Source organism: Schistocerca nitens, chromosome 4 (assembly GCF_023898315.1).
Source record: "Schistocerca nitens isolate TAMUIC-IGC-003100 chromosome 4, iqSchNite1.1, whole genome shotgun sequence".
Taxonomy (NCBI): Eukaryota; Metazoa; Arthropoda; class Insecta; order Orthoptera; family Acrididae; genus Schistocerca; species Schistocerca nitens.
This window is the reverse complement of record NC_064617.1, coordinates 197,769,158-197,787,969: the sequence shown is the minus strand read 5'-3', so window position 1 is coordinate 197,787,969 and position 18,812 is coordinate 197,769,158. Positions and strand designations below refer to the sequence as shown.

General features: G+C 41.3%; 1 protein-coding gene across 1 annotated transcript in view; it reads left to right on the top strand.

The window, feature by feature from the left end:
* LOC126253157 (uncharacterized) overlaps window positions 1-18,812 on the top strand; it is a 215,773-nt gene that overhangs the window by 96,802 nt on the left and 100,159 nt on the right. The window lies entirely within an intron of this gene.

Here is an 18,812-nt window from a genome sequence, read left to right as displayed (position 1 = left end):
TCACCTTCGTGGCAACCTGCTTCCAACTCACTGTCATCAAATTCTGCAGAGCTGCTTGAGGTAGTTAATTATTTCTGCAGAGTTCTAGCGAACGTGAAATTCAGAAAATAAAATTACATTTCGGAACAGGAGGAACCTCACACACCCTCCTTCGGTGATTTATTTTCAAAATTGGTGGTTTTTGAAACAAAATTCCAGTTCTTAAAAGTAACAGATCCACTGTGTTATGGTTTACAGGAGAAGCATGTTCATTTGGTCCTTCCTTTTCTCTATGGAGTAAACTTAGACTTTTCAAAACTTCAAAAACAGGTACAGAATCTCATCATGATCTCCCCCACAATTTTTTTCTCATTAAATGATATTGGTGGACATTCGCCAAAAATGGATTTTACAAGTTTATATATAATATCGAAAGCTCACTTATTTTCAGTTTTTTAGCATCCACACTTCATTCTCATTTCATTTCCTATGTTCTCATATCTGTACCCGTTACCATTGTGATATTATAAACAATGAATACAAGGCACGTACAAAATGCCATTCATTACATTCAGTTTTCAAGAAAACAAACACAAAATTCGTGACATTCTCTTTAGATAAAATTTTTTGATTTTAATCTTAATGAGATATCATTTTGTTACACTAATTTATGCAAACAAACTAACCATTTCACTCACATTTTTCGGCGGTTTGGACCATAAACCCACAAAAACATTCTTTAACATTTCAGCATTACGTACACAAATAAAAAAAAGATGCTGTTATTAGCGACTCATTATCGCTCCAGATATCCAGTTACACTACACACAGCATAGCTATTCTCATTTTACTCTACAACAGCACCATGCCGTCCACCACACACTTTTAACAAGCACTTACGACTCTACAGTCTTTCTTTTATAGCACATACCACTGAGACATTAGCCTCATTTAAATCACGTTTCACTCGCTTATAAGATCTGCAAATCATGGTTGCTGTAGTCCCTTCATGCTTCATCATTGGCCCATCATTACGCACTTTCCAAACGAAGCTTTTTCCTTACTGACTGAGGCTCTGATTTTGGTTTCAGTTCTTGTCATCGAGTTATCGCGACCCCAAATTTCCCGTGATTCCAAGGCATCAGTTTCATTACAGTTACATGTAACAAAGAAACGTATTGTAAACACCCCGTACTAATAAACTATTAAATTTTCCATAATGTTTGTATATTATTAATCATTTTCTTTCTCTGACCAAACGGCAAAACGTTTTTCAACTTCCCAGGTAATAACGAATCTCCTCACTTTAGTCATTAAATCATATTCTTCAGTTAAACTACTTCATAATAAAGCAGAGGTTGTTACAAAACAAAATATCTTTCTTAGAACTTATGTTTATAAATATCGCTTAAGATTACTTATATTTACAGTTTCTGTTAACAAACACCTCGTACTGTAAATTGTTCCTGGTTATATCACCTTAGCATTTCATTGAGTGTCGGCCTTGAGTTCTGGACGCAACCTTCAGAAAGGCTATCTGTACCAGACTGCCCATCTGTCCATGTCCTTCAAATGCCACGCGAGACGTTACTCCTGCTCGCTCCTTATCTACACGACCGCTCACCACTGGCAGCCTCATGTAAGGCGACAAACATTTGATAAGACACATTATGTACGATTTCTTAACATTAGTTGCTTCTTGTCAGTAACATCTCTCCGTTCTGCTATACCCATTTACCTCTGTTTAATGCTTGGTACTTTAAACATCCTCCGTCTATTCACAAAAGAGGCGCTACTTTCGATACCTGGTATACATGCTAGTCAGAACCAAACAACTTTTCCCTTACCACCCAGATATTTTTTTAACATCAACCACCTTGTGTGTGTCTCTTACTGACTGGGACTCGGGTTGTGACATCTCTACTGCCTCTGATTGTTGTACACGGCTCACTACATACCGATCTTCGAAACTCTTGTTATATACCTTTACTTGGCGTTAATATTGAAAGATTTTTCGCCATTTTTTATTAATATTGTACACTTCAAAAACACGTTCTGCTGCCTCGAAAGAAAACCTTTAACCTTCCTTTTACAGCTTCGTAAATTACTTTCATCATTTTAATAACGTTATATACCTTCTCGCCATTTTTGTTCACGTTTGTACTGTTTGAAAACACACCCAGGTACTTCAGAATCAAATTCTTTTCTCCTCCTTTTACCATTTATTAACCATTTAATTTCGTTTATTTAACTTTTATTTCATTGTCTGTCTCATGTGTTTATAAAAAGTTCTGACTATTCGTTTATCTTCATCTGTAATTTCATTTTGACTGGGTTCGTACTGAAAACATTCACTCATCATCGTCATGTAGCATTGATTTTGTGCTCCTTCGCAAGGACCCTTAATATCTGTATACATTCTATTTTCCGTGCCATTTACATTAATGGTCACACTGTCCTTTTCAGAATTCACGTCGTGTGCATGGTGTACCAAGAGGTCCCTTCCTATAATAAAACTCACGCGTCGATCTGGTATCACCATGTCAATCATTATCAATATTTTTTCTTTATTTCTCATTTCTGCGAATACTTGTCTCTTTGTTCTAATGGCATCTCAAATCCCTGCAAACACTCTCTTTACCTATTAATTGCTCATGAAATCCTCCTTTTACAATAGCACGTAACTTGCTACTGATTCAAATGACCACTGCTGTTTCAGTACCACCAACTTCAATCCTCCCACTAAACTTGATGATTCTCTTTATTCACAGTCCTTTTTCCTTTCTCTTTCCCTTTAAGTTTTGTCATCATCGTTACTTAGTGTTACGATGAAAATTTGAAGTTCTTTCAAGGTCCTCTGTCACAATCGTTATATTGTCTCTTAAGTTTTATTTATCACAGTTATTGTTTTGTATACAGCCATGCAAATGTGAACGCCTTTATTTCCAACACATTCCTTTCCTAGAGAAACCGTCCCCGTGTCTTTCATTCTCGTTTTTGGGAACGTTGTTTACTTTGCCATGGTTTTTGTTCCTATCTTTGAGTTCTATTTTACGCCCTCCCAGCAGTTGTTTTTTTCCGGCAAACCAGTTACCTGACATGAAGCTTTCAAAACATTCCCATGTTTCTCTCTATGATTCCTGACATGGTACACTTTTTTCTCAGTAGCATATTTACGGAAAGTACATATTTTTAGATAGTAGTCGCTTTTGTTAACATCATGACTTCTTACTTTACTCCTACTTTCCATTTCCGACTTTAATTCTTTCTTTACATTTCAGTAGAAAGTTCAATGTCTACGTAGTTAAAATCACTGATCTTTCGCTGAATACAAAGTACATTCACAATCATCTCCTTTGCATTACTCACAACAAATTTTTCTTTAATAAATAGTTTGGTTTGAATCTGTTCATCTGGGACTAACTCACTATTTACGTTAGATACTGCCCTGTCACTTTCTTCAGTCTCATCACTAACAGTAGCTCGCAAAGTATTAATAATATTCTCATTTTTATTGATATTTCTACTAGGTTCTACCTGAAAGGTTTCACTCATATCCACGTTACTTGCCGACCTACTCTTCATAGCCTTACCACGAATTTTCATAGGCTCTTGATTAATTTCCTGAATGACTTTACTTATAAAGTAAAATTTTTGGTTAGTTTTCCTAGAAAATTCTTCTATTTGGTTGGTTTCAGTAATTTCAGTATTATGCATTTGCCTCATTTTCCTCAAAGTACACTTTATATTTTCATTTTCTATAGTTACATCCTCATCAATAACTGAGTTTTTGCTTCAGCTATACTGTCTGTAGTGCCCACAGGCCCTTTAGCCATTTTTTGCTCCTCATTGACCGTTAAATTGCTCATCTTATATCCCTGACCTCCCTTAGATTTTTCTAATGGATACAATTAACTGTATTCTGTTGAGTCTGTCGCATCTTGAGCCATATTCTGCTCTACATTTTCTACTAAGTTACCCATTTTGACTTTTTAGCTTGTCCTACCAGGCCTAAGCAACATAACCTTATACATACATTTTTTCCAAATTATTATTTAGTCCTTATATTTTATGTGAATTTCTACTTAGTTTAGGTAAGTTTCTTTGGTCTCCAGATGATAGTTATCTGTAGATTGTTCCAATGCTGCGATGGTGCGAGGAACACTAGACCTCCTTGCGTGCGCCACCTGAGCATACCCTTTCTGCCGTAGTGATGGACTGGTTCCCACTCACTTCCTGTGCACAGCAATGCCTCCTACAGGTTTGCGACTGGCCTCTCCACATCTGCTCCCACTGTCTTCTTTCTTCTTCCTCGCAATGTCTTCTTGGTGATCGTTAAGATTTCACACGTGAATCGTTCATAATCCTTGAACGCGTTTTAACTCTTTCGTGATGCAAACTTATTACGTTTCATGACTTGCTGTTCACACTCTGCGTCATGCACAATGTTGCTACCCGCAAACCACAAATTCCAGTCAATTATAATTCACAACTTACTTCTTGCTTTTCTTTCCAACGCACTCGATTTCAGGTCGCATCTTCTACACGAAACACAAGTTTTTTCTGACACAAGGTCCTTCGTACAAGGGATGCCACATGCAAAATTCCCGTACTGTGCTAAACCGATATAAAAGTTTCTCAGCTTAGCCATAATTCCGTAGGAAGTGGTATAGGTGACGTACAGTATAACTAGTAATGGCTTCCCAACCGAGACTGCACTAGTTAAGCTAAACCTTTCATGGACCATTTTAATGAATCGGCACATAGGCTTTCTTACAACCTCTTTTGTGTGAATTCGTAGATGATGTCCAGCGAAGCAGTTCTTGTAACGCACTAGATTCTTGAGAACATTCAAGCAGGCTTCCTGTGTTTATAAGAGGACATGCAGATAGCTAATTTACGTGAAATGCGTCCTGGAATAACATTACGGTGAACTTATTAGCAAACACTGTAAAACAGTAATAATTTGTCTGAAAAGATTAATCTCAAAAAGTTAAAAAAATTCGAGAGCGTGGTAAAGCCGACTATTACATGCGAACAGTCTCAGTGTGCATCCTATTGCCGACTGGAGAGATCAGCGCTTTGCCGAAATCTCTTGCTTACATGGTAAAACCTTTGTGGCTCTTCGTACATACTCGATAATTTAACAATGTTCATTTATCTACTGAATTAACTGGTTTATTACAAAGCAGTATCATAGTATTAAAGCCCTGGCAACCCATAGGCTTCTCGTAGTATTTGCTACGTCAAAAGTGGACTTTAAGACCTAACATTTAACAAAGTAAATTGTGAGTTTCATGACAGAACGCTTGTGGTTCCCTATACACTGACTGCCAAGCAAGATGAAGGAAGGAAGGAAAATTTGATTAAACATCCCGTCGACATCGTGGTCATTAGATATGGACCACAAGTTCAGAGCGTGTCAAGGATGAGAAAGGAAATCGGCCTTACCCTGTCAGAGGCACCATCCTGGTACTTGCCTGGAGCGATTTAAGGAAATTACGGTAAACCTAAATCTGGATGGCCGGACGGGTTTGAAGTGTTGTCCTCCCGAATGCGAGCCCAGTATTCCAACCATTTCGCCACCTCTCTCGGCGCGAAGCAAGATGAGATGACTGAGCGACATCACTGGACAGTGGATGACTCAGATTGAGTGATTTGAGGTGACTCGCAATATATCCTGCGGCACCCCGATGTAAGGGTTTGGGTTTGATGAATGCCTGGAGAACATTATCGGCCATCACACGTAGCATCAACAGTGATATAGAGGGCCAGAGCTGTGGCCTCTATGACTTCCCGGATGGTGTGAAGTGGATCGCAGTGGTGCGGATCTGTCGAATGCCCTGAGGTGCCAGTAAGTCATTCTTAACAGAATACATATTTATTAGTCATGGATACACACTTGTCTTCTTTCAGGGCCAAAGGAGAAAGTAGAGCTCCTGTAGTGCTAGTATGCACTGACGCCTGTGTGTCTCGCATTGTTGGCCACTGGCATCACAAGAGGTTGCTGATCTGAAGCACAGTGGATATTACCCACATGTCCTGGTAGCCAGCAGCATGGCTAGCAGATTACAAGGGTGGTCTCGTTGACATTACAGATGGTGCTCCACTAGCGGCTCTGCATGAGATGGCCACAAACATGAAGACTTACGCCCCATCCTCTCAGTGAGAGATGGCCAGTGACGCCAATGTCTGGTTATAAACACAGATTGGGGGGACGGCAGTTACTGCAGCTACTGGTAGTTTGGCAGCTCACCACAAACCATCATGTAGGCCTGTCGGGGCCCTGATGGTGGGAGACACCCAAATATTCTCATCAGCAAAGGCAGAGATACGGTGGCAGCAGACCACAGCTGCAAACCTGGCTGGATGTTGCATCATAGATCACAGTCATCTGAGCAGACCATGTATGGTGCTTCACACGTCCCGTCCTGGAACTGGTTAGCTACAAACTGAGGACTGGGCTTTGGAAGTCTGTATATTTGTACCAGAATGCTGACGACTTTATCATGTGGCAAGGTTGTTACCTAGTTTTCTGGACTGCTCATCACACCACTGCACCATGGCGAGTGCTGCAAACGCACTCTTGCATGCAATTTACGCATTGTTGCTTCATGCATGTGGCTGACAGAATGACGTTATGCTCCCTTCTCCACGAGTTCACTTTGGTGCTTTGGCAACATGCTCATCCAGCTCAGGTGGTGTGTGGCAATGAACTCGCTGGTGTGCCCATACTACATGCAGTTTCGACTGTTCTTTACTGTTGGGGTTCCAGTCCAGATATTGAATACTAGCCAGCCAGGGAACACTTTAAAAACTTTTCAGAATGTTCCTGGAATACTCTCGTCATACACGATTTACATCAACAGTTACACAGTGTATTTTGGTTGTCATCCTGCTCGCGTGGAACTGACCCTTAATCCTTTAAAGCTATGTTTCACATTCACTCCTTTCAACTTATCCTCTTAAACCCATATATTGTCTCCAGTTTTTCTCCTGTAGTCTAGTACAATCTATAATAAATTCACAATCTCGTCTACCACTTTAATCTTAACTCTCACTTACTAACTTCCAGTTTTATTGGTAAAGCAATCCACGGGTGTAAGGTGTACGGGTAACTCAGTGTGGTGTACAGATCTTCGTATAAAACAAAAGTGGATTACACAAATCGCAATCGGAACGATTGAAACGCTGGAAGTTGTAACACTTATGGTCATAATACTGTAACGCTACCTGTCATGACATTGTCGCACATGTTGACACATTTGCTCCTCTTTGATTCGTTCTTTTTGTACCTCTACGAGTTCGTCTAGTGAGTGTAGGTGGTCTGTTTACAGGGCTCTATTCAGGAAAGTTAGGTTTCGAACTGGTAGCACCTATAACGGCTTTTGCGACCAATACAACATAGGTTATGTCCACTTGAGCATGGTCGTATCAGTACTCGTACCTGGGAGATCGGTCATCATGATCTCTGTCACAAGTCGTATCGCTTAATAATATTGTGCTGTTCCATAGTGCCATTACTGTCATGCCCTTCGGCTTCCCATTTTCATAATAATTTATTATCGCCACATCCAGTGAAAAATAGAGTAGACAAAATGCGTGCCCACTCTCCGATCTCAGGGTGTGGGCCTAACACTTCCCTTCAACGTTGTTTATTGTTTTCCTAAGAACAATTGCATCTTACATGCCTTGCAACAGTCTGAACCATCTTAGCTTGGCATACTATAATTATTTCCTCTGACTTCCCCGTAAACCTTCCAACAACATTAGAAGGAAAGCTTCCCTTTGCTCTGAAAGTACTAATATCGCTCAGATATGCACCTATGACCTTTTTCCTATAATTTTCCACTTCCTCTCCCTCCTTCGAAAGACATGTCTGCATGGGTCAACAACAAAATCATAATAAACCATAAAATTACCTTCTGTGCTACCTACCAACGTAGTTTACCTTCAAGGAATGAAAAGGAAAACAAAACCCCAAAATACACGATGCATAACACAAAAATCGTGATAATTCTTTATAATCTAGAACGTAAAAACATTCATAAATCTAAAAATTCGGTCATATCACTACTTAATGGCCTGGTCTATGTGAGTAAGGCATCCTTTGTCCACCTGATTATTATTGGCTGGTCGTTTTTTTGATTCTTTTAGACTCAGAATTCTGTACTGAAGACAATAACGTAATTTGTGGTAAAGCATCCATAGCTACTTTGAATGACTTAACGCGCCCTGCAATGAATAACAGAAGTCTTCGTCAGCGCTTGCATCTCAACGTTGACAGGCTTTTGTGTTTCCAAATCTCTCGCAACACTTCCGCTTTTTTTTGTTACGGGTTCACGGTTTGTTCCAAGCCTTAGTTTTATCACTTCGATAGGCAAAGGCATTTCCCTGCCGTATACTGCCACAATCAATGAAAGGCCAGAAGCTGTAGTACCTTAGAATTGTGTGCTACGACAGTGACTCAAGATACATATTCCAGTTATCACGATTACTGTTCCCACAATAGCTTAATATCTTAGAAATTGTGTGATGTATCTCTCCATTCTCCCATTTCTCTGACTGTGGAAAGGACTTTTTCGAAGTTCGCAAATGCAAAGCAATCATCACAACTGTTTCATCATACTGGACATAAAGTTAGTGCCCTGATGCATGATTAGGGTGGAACAGTAAATGTAACCAGTTATTCACCAATAGTTGTGCTGCTGTACTTGATTGCTGATCAGGAATTGCAATCATCACTACAAACCATAAAAAATGAGCAATTGCTGTCAATATATAACAATTGCCTGCTGACATTCAATTATATGGACCTAAAATAACCAGTTTTATCATTTATGACGATTTAGACAGTTCTGGTAGTCTCTGTAACAGAATGTTTCAGTGACTAAGGTCAGCTCGTCGTGCACAAGGTACACAGTTCCTAACATTTTGATCAACATCCTGTTTCCTTGTCTCCCACCAAAACTTTCCAGCTACCTTTCGTTCAGTTGTTCTGTAACAGCCATGACCTGCCAACATGTGGTCATATGCGTGTTTCAGAACTTCCTCCCTAGATGCCACAGGTACCGCCATACGTGGTCTGCACTTTATCATTCTACTCAATAAGGTACGGTGCGACATGAACTATGACTGTGATCTAAATACCTGACGGTCAGCATCAGATATTTGTGCTCCCTGCAATTCAACAATGCTCTTGTCCAGTGTTCCTAAAACTCCAATTTTTCTGCTTAATCGGTGCTACTATCCTTTTTCCCTAGTTTGTGCACTACCTCATAACTGAAATTACTCATTTGCATTGCCCAGTGTGTCAATCTACTGGATGGGTCTTTCAAACCTAAAAAATCACTTTATGTGGCATGATTAGTCACTACTTTAAACTTTTGTCCATAAAAATAAGAAAAAAGTAAGAAATGCCATAGTTAAATGCTAGCATTTCTTTCTACATAGTGGAATAATTCCACTCAACTGTATTCAGTTGTCTGGAAGCGTATGCGACAGAGTGTATGCTATTATCCATACTCTGCTTGAGAATGCATCTGCTCGCGATAATACTCGCATAACAGAACAAAACGAATTCCTCTTCAAACAAAAAAAATGCTAACACTGGCTCTGACATCAGTGCCTGTTTCAAGGTGTCAAACACTGTCTGAGAGTCAGCAGACCTTTCAAATTTTGTTCATTTCTTTAACAAATTGTTCAAAGACTCGGCAATTTCAGCAACATTTTTTACGAATCTTTCATAATTACTGAAAGTGCTTACAAATATAGTAAATCTTTTTCTGTATGCTACAGCAAGAAATAGAAACTGACAACACTAATTATGTATCATTTTTTACGCTTTTATGACTGATCATGTGCATGATATAGTTTACTTATGTTGCTACAAAATGACATTTGTCAATATTCACTGTTTACGTGCTGTTCGTGGTCTCTTGAACACCTTCTCCAATCATCGTACATGTTCCTCCGTGACCTTTAAAAACACTATAAAGTCATCTAGATAGACGATGCGTATTTTTGGTTTTAGCCCCCTAATTACTCAATCCAATAGCCTCTGAAAAGTAGCTGGTGCACTTTTTAGTCCGAACAGCATTCGGCAGTACTGGTAACGATCCCATGGGATGATAAAAGTGGTCTTTAGCTGGTTCTCCAGCACTACTTGCAGCTGGTTATGGCCTTTCTTCAAATACATTGCCTAAACATATTAACATTGAGCACAATTGTCAGAGTCTCTGTTAGATTCACTAGAGGGCATGCATTGCCATAAGTTCTTGCGTTAAAGTATTCATAGTTACAGCAAAATCTCCACTTCCTAGTGGCATCTGATGACTTTTTGGGGACAAGTACCATGGCTGCATCCCACGGGTTGTTACTATGTTCAATAATCCCATCAGCCATGTGGTGATTAATAAATTCTTCCACTAACAGTTAGAGACTCTTGGGACCCTGTACGGTTTCCTATATACTGGAAGGTTATTGTCTGTTGGAATTCTGTGGTGACATGTGACTGGTGTTACTGGTCATGAACCACTTGGATTAAGTAACTCTGTAAATTACAGTAACAAGGCTTCCTTCCCTTGCTTTCCTATTTTTTCCCTGTAAGTGCTTCACGTTCTCACACAATAAAGTTGAATCAACAGTTTGCTTCTGGCAAAGTTTCTCATTTGACCTACCTATATCATCTTCCTCTAGTAGATCTAAATTAGCAATCAGTAAGCCCTTTGACAGTCTCACCTCGTCATGTCAAAATTATCAAGACTAACCAGAACTATAAAATCTCCATGTACTTCCCTGACGCAATCTACACTTCTGCACAAAAAACAATGTGACTTACACAACTCATCATTGCTTTATAATGGTTGTACAATACATAATACTTCCTTTGGTAAATCTGCACCTACACTAACGTAGACTAACTTCCCTGTGCCTTGCAGTATATTACGATGCAAATTGGTCTATAGCGTACATGTCTGCTGTTCATTTGGTACCATATTCATGATCAGTGAACCTTGTGACATTCTTACTTGCAGTCCTTTGGTAAATCTGCACCTACACTAACGTAGACTAACTTCCCTGTGCCTTGCAGTATGTTACCATGCAAATTGGTCTATAGCGTACATGTCTGCTGTTCATTTGGTACCATATTCATGATCAGTGAACCTTGTGACATTCTTACTTGCAGTCGTTGTGCCCAGTCGAAAAAATGTCCCAGCAAGTTCAAATGTATATAACGAAAGGTCAGTTTTTGTGTGATATGTATCAAGAAAGTCGAGGCCTAGTATCGCACAGTAGCCTCCGTGTACATATGACAACATTCCCATATGCTCCTGAAAACTTTTAGTTCCAACGCCCAAGCTATGCAGTGCTGCCACCAACCCCAAGTAACCTACACAGTGGGGACTTCAGTTTCTTCCTATCTAAGAAGCCTAGAGTACCCGTCATGAGTACCCGTGTGCACAAAAATTTGTTCCCTGCCGTTCATTATGCCCAGCAAGCAGCATTACATCCCTGCATTCGTTTTTTCAGTACTTTATTCTGTTGGGAATTCCGTCCCATGATTGAGGTGCCCCCTTCTGCATTTAACGAACACTTACCCAGTCACTGTTTACCTTCTTTTTATTCATTAACGATCAAGTGCGACATGTCCTGCTTCTTCACACTCTTAACATTCTGACTGGAGATGTCGCTTTTTGACGTGGCCTTTATGTGCACATCTATAACACTTCACCTCAGGTGAGAAGACACTGTGATTGTTGTGTCCCTGAGTTGAAATGTCAATTTCCTCCAGCTGAGTGACAGTCCTAATGATCGCGGAAAAATCACTTGGATTTTCCATCCTGACGCTTCTCAACATGTCAGTGAAATAACCCTCACAGACACATTTTAAGCTCTGTTTTCCACCTCACGTTCGATGACTGTCAGTCTCTGAATTGCGCATTAGCTCTGTGTGTGTGTGTGTGTGTGTGTGTGTGTGTGTGTGTGTGCGTGTGCGTGTGCGCGTGCGCGCGCTTCTGGCAAAGTTTCTCATTTGACCTACCTATATCATCTTCCTCTAGTAGATCACCTAATCCTGTCAGAGATCGATTCCACTGACCCATTGTGCTTTCATGACAATCCACTGAGTTTCTCCCTAAAAAGCTCGGCCTATTCCGCTTGCGATAAAGCTTAACAAGACCATTAGCCAACTGGTCGATTTTTTGCGCTTTTCTAAGAGTCTCATGGCACATAATGTATGTCTTCTGGTCAACCACTAACTGTAACTCAGCCATATTTTTAAAAAATTTCAGTCTGACCAGTTGCCAAATTTAGTAGTAGTCCTTACATCACTAATAAATACAGGAACTTTCTTGGTTCTCCTCGAAAAAAGAAGTACTGGGTTAGCTGCTATAGGCTCAATGGGAGGAACGTTATTCTCAACAAAGTTTTCGTGTCTCCTGCGTCCTTTTGTACTTGGGCACCTTTGTAATGCATCGTTAATCTCTTTCTGTTCAGCATTAATTCCAAACAAAGCAACTATATGCACTTTCAAAATTTCAACTGTTTCGTGCAAAGTAGCTGCACACGTTTCTGACATTTGTGTAACCTTCATCTGCTGTAATACTAGAAAAAATGAGGAATCGAAAAAGTAAGAAAACTATATTAATCATTGCACCGAACCATGGCCCAATAGGACTGTGTGCAGTTCTGTGCCTCATTGGAAAACCTTCTACACATAATGTAACTGGAATTACCTTAGTACATGGCAACTCATGCCGAGACAAATTACAAAACTGACACCTCAGTGGCTACAGGTAGAATTCCCTACAATTTCTGCGAGAGAGAGAGAGATCCGCAGGCTCCTACAGATTGGCAAACATAGCCTTCAAATTCCTGTGGGCATCCCTAAGGCCACAAACAAAAGAGAAACAAGAAAGTCCAACAAAAGACTTCACTCAACACACAGCATACTGGCCAACTGCAAATAGCAGCAGTCAAACTTGGTAACGTGCCGGGTAGAGACATTGGCTGCTGATGTTCTACATGTGTAGGTGTGATACCACGTGTTGACATCTCTATGGATGGCAGCCACTTCCAGTACCAAATACAGACTTCTGACACCATATATAGAGGGCTGTAGCTGTGTTCTCTACGATTGCTAGGATGGCATGATGTGGGGTGTGGTGGTGGGGATCTGGCGAATGCCAGGAGGTGCTAAGAGACATTGTTAACAGAATACACATTTATTATTCATGGATTCACAGTTGCCTTCTTTCATGGCTGCCAATAGCCAGGCGAGCAGGTACAGCTCACACAAAGCCAGTAGGTACCGATGCCTGCACGTCTCAGTGTCAGCTGCTGCAGTGATGGGGTACACACAGCAGGCAGCTACTTCACAGGAGGTTGCTGACTGAACACACCATGGACGGCACCTGCGTGTCCCAGTGGCCAGCAGCAAAGCTAGCATTTTACCAGGGCACTACCATTGATGTCATAGACAGTGCCACGGTAAGGCAGCCAACAGCTCTGCACAAGAGGACCGTTTACATCATGACCCCTGAACGAGAGAGAGCCTGCAATGCCGGTGTTTGCTCACAGAGACTGGCTGAGGAGTGGCAGGTACTGCATTCCTGCAGGATGACGATAAGTTGAGAGCCCACCAGGAACTGTCACCTACACCTCCTGGTCCCTGGCGGTAGGTGGCACCCAAGCCTTCTCATTAGTGGAGATGGTTGACAGATGTAAAATTGCATCGTACATCAAACTGATCATGGCAGATTCTGGATGGTGCATTACAAGCCCCACATCAGAACTCCTTACGTGTAAACTGAGAACATGCCTTTGGAAGTCAGTATATTTGTACCAGTCATTCTATGCTAATGACGTTATTAATGGCGAAAACGAACGAATGTGGCCTAGTTTTATGGACCTGCCAGCGGTACACCGCTTCATGTTGCCACAGCTTTTCTCTTCAGGCTTTATTTTGCTTATTTCTGCAGCGTTGTCCGCAGCTCGTGGTCTAGTGGCTAGCGTTGCTGCCTCTGGATCACGGGGGCATGGGTTCGATTCCCAGCTGGGTTGGGGATTTTCTGTGCCCAGGGACTGGATGTTTGTGTTATCTTCATCATTTCATCATCATCATCATCATCATCATCATCATTCGTGACAGTGGTCAAATTGGACTGAGTAAAGAAATTGGAGTGCATGAAAAATTGGGACTTCGTTTGGGCGCTGATGACCACACAGTTCAGCACCAACAAAATCATCATCATCATCATCATCATTATTATCTGCAGCGCCTCTCTGTTGAAAAGTCTTTCTTGCATAATACTTACGTGTTATTATTTCACTGTGCATGGTTGACAAAAGGAAGTCATGATCCCTTCTCCGTGAGGTTACTCTGGTGCGGTGACACCTCGATCATCCAGCTTGGGTGGTGAGTGGCAATTAATTCGGTAGTGCACCCATGCTACATGTCCTTCGTTGTTGGCATTCCAACCTAGATATTGCTTACCAGCCTACCTTGGATTCAACTCTGGTGCTGTAGCCAGCACGAAAAACTTCAAAAATTTTTCAAGTGAAATACGGAGGAGATAATGTGATGGCATAGGGGAATTTCCGTGGTTAGGTTTTTGGTCCCCTTATTGCGCTTAAGAAAGAGCTAAATGCAGAACGATATGAACACATTTTATTGGATTGTGTATTGCTTACAGTAGGAGAGCAGTTTAAAGACGATGACTGTATCAGCATGTGAATGCACTCTGTCATAAAGCAGCTTCAGTAAGACAATGGTTTGTGAACAATAAAATTCCTGAAATGATGTAGCCTACTCAGTCCGGATCTGAACCCAATGGAACATCTTCCGGACTACAGTGTCCAACATCACATCTTCTTTGGTTTAGGCTCTTGAGGAAGAATGGGCTAGCATTCCTCCACAGATATTCAGAGAGCTCACTGAAAGTGTCCCCAGCAGAGTTCAAGTCGTCGTAAAGGCGAAGGATGGACGCACCCCATATTAATGTCCATTAATAGGTTTCTGGACACTTTTGATCAGTGTATGTAGACACTCAGCGTCATAGGCACAGGACATTAAATGTAGAGTTTCCTGGAAGATTATATGCACTTTTGAGTCCTACATATGTAAGTTTTGACAGAGATGTGTACAACTTTACACCAGGCTGGGACGGTGAAGAGTTGTAAGATGATAATTAGGAAGACTGTAAGGCAGCAGAGGTTACTCCAGGAGCTGACATTATAGGGATGGACCTGGAAGGACTGTTGGGTCGTCTTAGTGGTAGCCAGCGATGTGGTGTCGTCGGTAAACTGGAGCCGATGAATGTATCCCATAATCTTGGGATTGGTATGTGGAAAATCATCATGTATCTATGGAAGTCTCTGTGTATCCTTCCCACTCCGTGGAAAGTTTGAAATCTCACTTATTTTGTACATGCGCGAGACTGCTTCTCTCCATAAAGCATGGTACTGCATCGTGATTCAAACGAAATCAAATAAATTTGCTCGAATGGGCTGCTCAATGCCTCAGACGTATTTAAAAATTATCTCACAAACCAGAGTGTCGATTGTGAGCCAGATGAATTTCTCCAAAATATGGACAAGAAGAAGAATAAGTTCCACCCTCGCATCTCAAGTTACTGGAGAGACTTATATCTACCCGCGAGATTAAAAGTTATAATCGTAGTAACAAACGATTTAAACGTAACAAATTACAAACCTCGTGTTTTTGAAAGAACAGCGTTGCCAGCATGGTCAAATCTGGGTGCAGAGTGTTGAAGGATTATAAGAGAAGTCGAATGACACCAAAAAGGAAAGCCAACTAATGTGAAGGAGCTGTTTAGAAATCTTAGTTGTCGCTGTAATATTAAATGATCAAATCATGAAATATAACAAGTTCTCACAAAGTACTTCTGGTAGATCTCATGTTTAATGACCTCTATGGTTGGGTTTCAAGTCAGCTGTCCAACTTAAAGCTCACTCATTTACTATATAATATCAGTTCTGCGATTACGACTGAGCTGGATTGTCTATAAAAAGAGCCTAGCATAAAAATCCCCGATTGTGCGCAACGGATCCTTTACGTAAATCTTAAATAGGACCAAAAATTTGCTACGGAGTGGCTAAACATAGGTAATTGTTATAATAAAATGTTCCCGCGCTCCCAGCGTATAACAGTCCCGAGGAACCAATAATTATCTCTACCTGCAAGACGTCCGCCCCTGGTAGCTGAATGGTCAGCGTGACGGAATGTCATGCCTAATGGCCCGGGTTCGATTCCCGGCTTGGTCGGAGATTTTCTCCGCTCAGGGACTGGGTGTTGTGTTGTCCTTATCATCATTTGTGACCCCAACGATACGCAAGTAGCAGAAGTGGCGTCAACTCGAAAGACTTGCACCATGCGAACGGTCTACCCGACGGGAGGTCCTAGCCACACGCCATTTCCATACCTGCAAGACATATTAAAGAAAGTAAATTGCATTGTATTGTAATTAATGAAATGTAAGTCACCACACAGTCATTAAAATACTCTCATCACGTAAAAGAGAACAAAGAAATGTAGAACAAACAAATCTTGACTATATTCTTAAAAACAATCACTTTCACTGAGCCTCCATATAACTTTCCTTCATATAAATCAAACAACATTAAGTTTAATATCAATTGTTCTGGCCCGGGGCAGCTAAAGGTATTATTTCAGTCAGAAATGGACACAATGCTGACTAAAAAATTCACATACCGTTCCTTGCTCGCCAGAAAACACCGGCAGGTGGACTGTATATCATTGCTTGCTCCTGGATTGTCTTCGCGCCTCCACGTTGGTCAGCGGTGTTTCGTACTCCCGAGTCCGTGTCGTCTCGTACCCTCTTTGAACATGAAATATATTTTTCACGAAGATTAATAAAAGGATTTTTCCCCACTTGCCGCCCCTCGTCCATCACATAGCAGACGTTTTCAACGAACCACCTAGAGTTATTACTCCAAGAGGGCGAAATAAAAAAAGTGCATGTACAGTCAACATACACTCTAAGACAAGAAAAAAGAACGGCAGAGCACGAAGCAATTATTTGAATGGGACGGATGTGATATACATGTACAGACAAATAACTGAGTACAACTTCGTTGGATGATATATTGAAGAAAAAGAGCTTCACAAATTGATCAACTCAATAACGTGTTGGTCCACCTATGGCCCTTATGCATACAATTATTCGGCTTGGTATTGATTGTTGGAGTCGCCGGATGTCCTCCTGATGGATATCATGAAAAATTCCATCCAATTGGAACATCTGATCGACAAACTCACGAGCTGGTTGGAGGGCACTGCCCATAATGCTCCAAACTTTCTCTGTTGGGAAGAGCGTGTTTGACAAGCACGAAGACAAGCAGTAGAAACTCTCGCCATGTGCGAACGGACATTATCTTGCTGGAATGTAAGCAGAGGATAGCTTGCCATGCGGGACAACAAATCGGGCATAGAATATCGTAGACTTATCGCTGTGGTGTTAGAGGCCGCGGGTGACAACCAAATGGGTCCTGCTACGAAAAGAAATAGCGTCTTAGACCATAACTCTTGCTTGTCGGAGCATATCGTGGGTAACAGGTAGGTATCGCACCGCTGTTCGGAGCGCCTCCAGACACGTTTTTATTCCTCAACGAGGCTCATTTCGAAGCGGGACTCATTTCTGAAGACAGGTCGACTCCAATCAGTGAGATACCAGACCGAAGACGTGTCTGGAAAGGCCCCAGACGGCGGTGGGATACCCACCACACGGTCCAACAATCAGGAGTGTTGGTCTGGGGTGCCATTTCTTTTCATAAGAGGAAACCTTTGCCTTTCATCCGCAGCACCCTTACAGCACAGAGGTACGTCGACGATATTCTACGCCCCTGTCGTTGCCTTCATGGCAAGCCACCATGGGCCATTTCAGCAAAGATACTGGCCACCCGAACACGGCGAGAATTCCTGCTGTTTGTCTTCGTGCTTGCCATACCCTACCTTGGTCATCAAGGATCCTGAATCTCGCTCCAACTGAGAAAGTTTGGAGCATTATCGGCAAGCCCTCCATCCAACTCGGGATCTTGACGATCTAACGCGCCATTGGACACAATTTGGAACGATATTCCTCAGAACAACATCCAACAGCTCTGTCAATCAATGCCAAGCTAACAGTTTGGCTAAGGACCAGAGGTGGAGTAACCCTTTATTGACTTGCTCAATTTGTGCTCTTTCTCTTGAATAGATAATCCAGTTTTTCAGAAAGTGTAGTCACTTGTTTGCCAGTACATGTACATCACATCTACTAATTTCCGTCCCTTCCGGATTATTAGTTCGTGGTGTGTCCTTTTTCTGTCTTACAGAGCACTTCCACTATTACAATCTCTTTATTGATCTATGTTCCATCTGAAATATTTTAATCTGTGACTGCATTGATACTTGAGCATAGGATTGCGGATTTATTGCTAGCTCATTACAATAATTCTTTTAATTTAATTCTTTTGGCAACATTGTCAGTAGCATCATGAAGTAAAACTATAATTAAATCAGCTTTCACTTGTTCAGTAGCATAGCAGCTTGCAGTATGTTACTATAATGAAAGACTCTTTGTCTGTATTGGTACTTAGTCTCAAATTGAAACTGTGTACTGGTCTGGACTCAAACTCACAACCTTGTATTTCGTGGTCAATGCTCATACCGACTGTCGTATCCAACCCTGACAGTCATTTCTGTCAGAACTTCGGTCCTACTTTGCAAACTTAAGAGAAATTGTCTTCGTCATAGCCTAGAATATCGTTTCTATAATGAAGCTGTGAGGGCGAGTCGTGATTTATGTCGG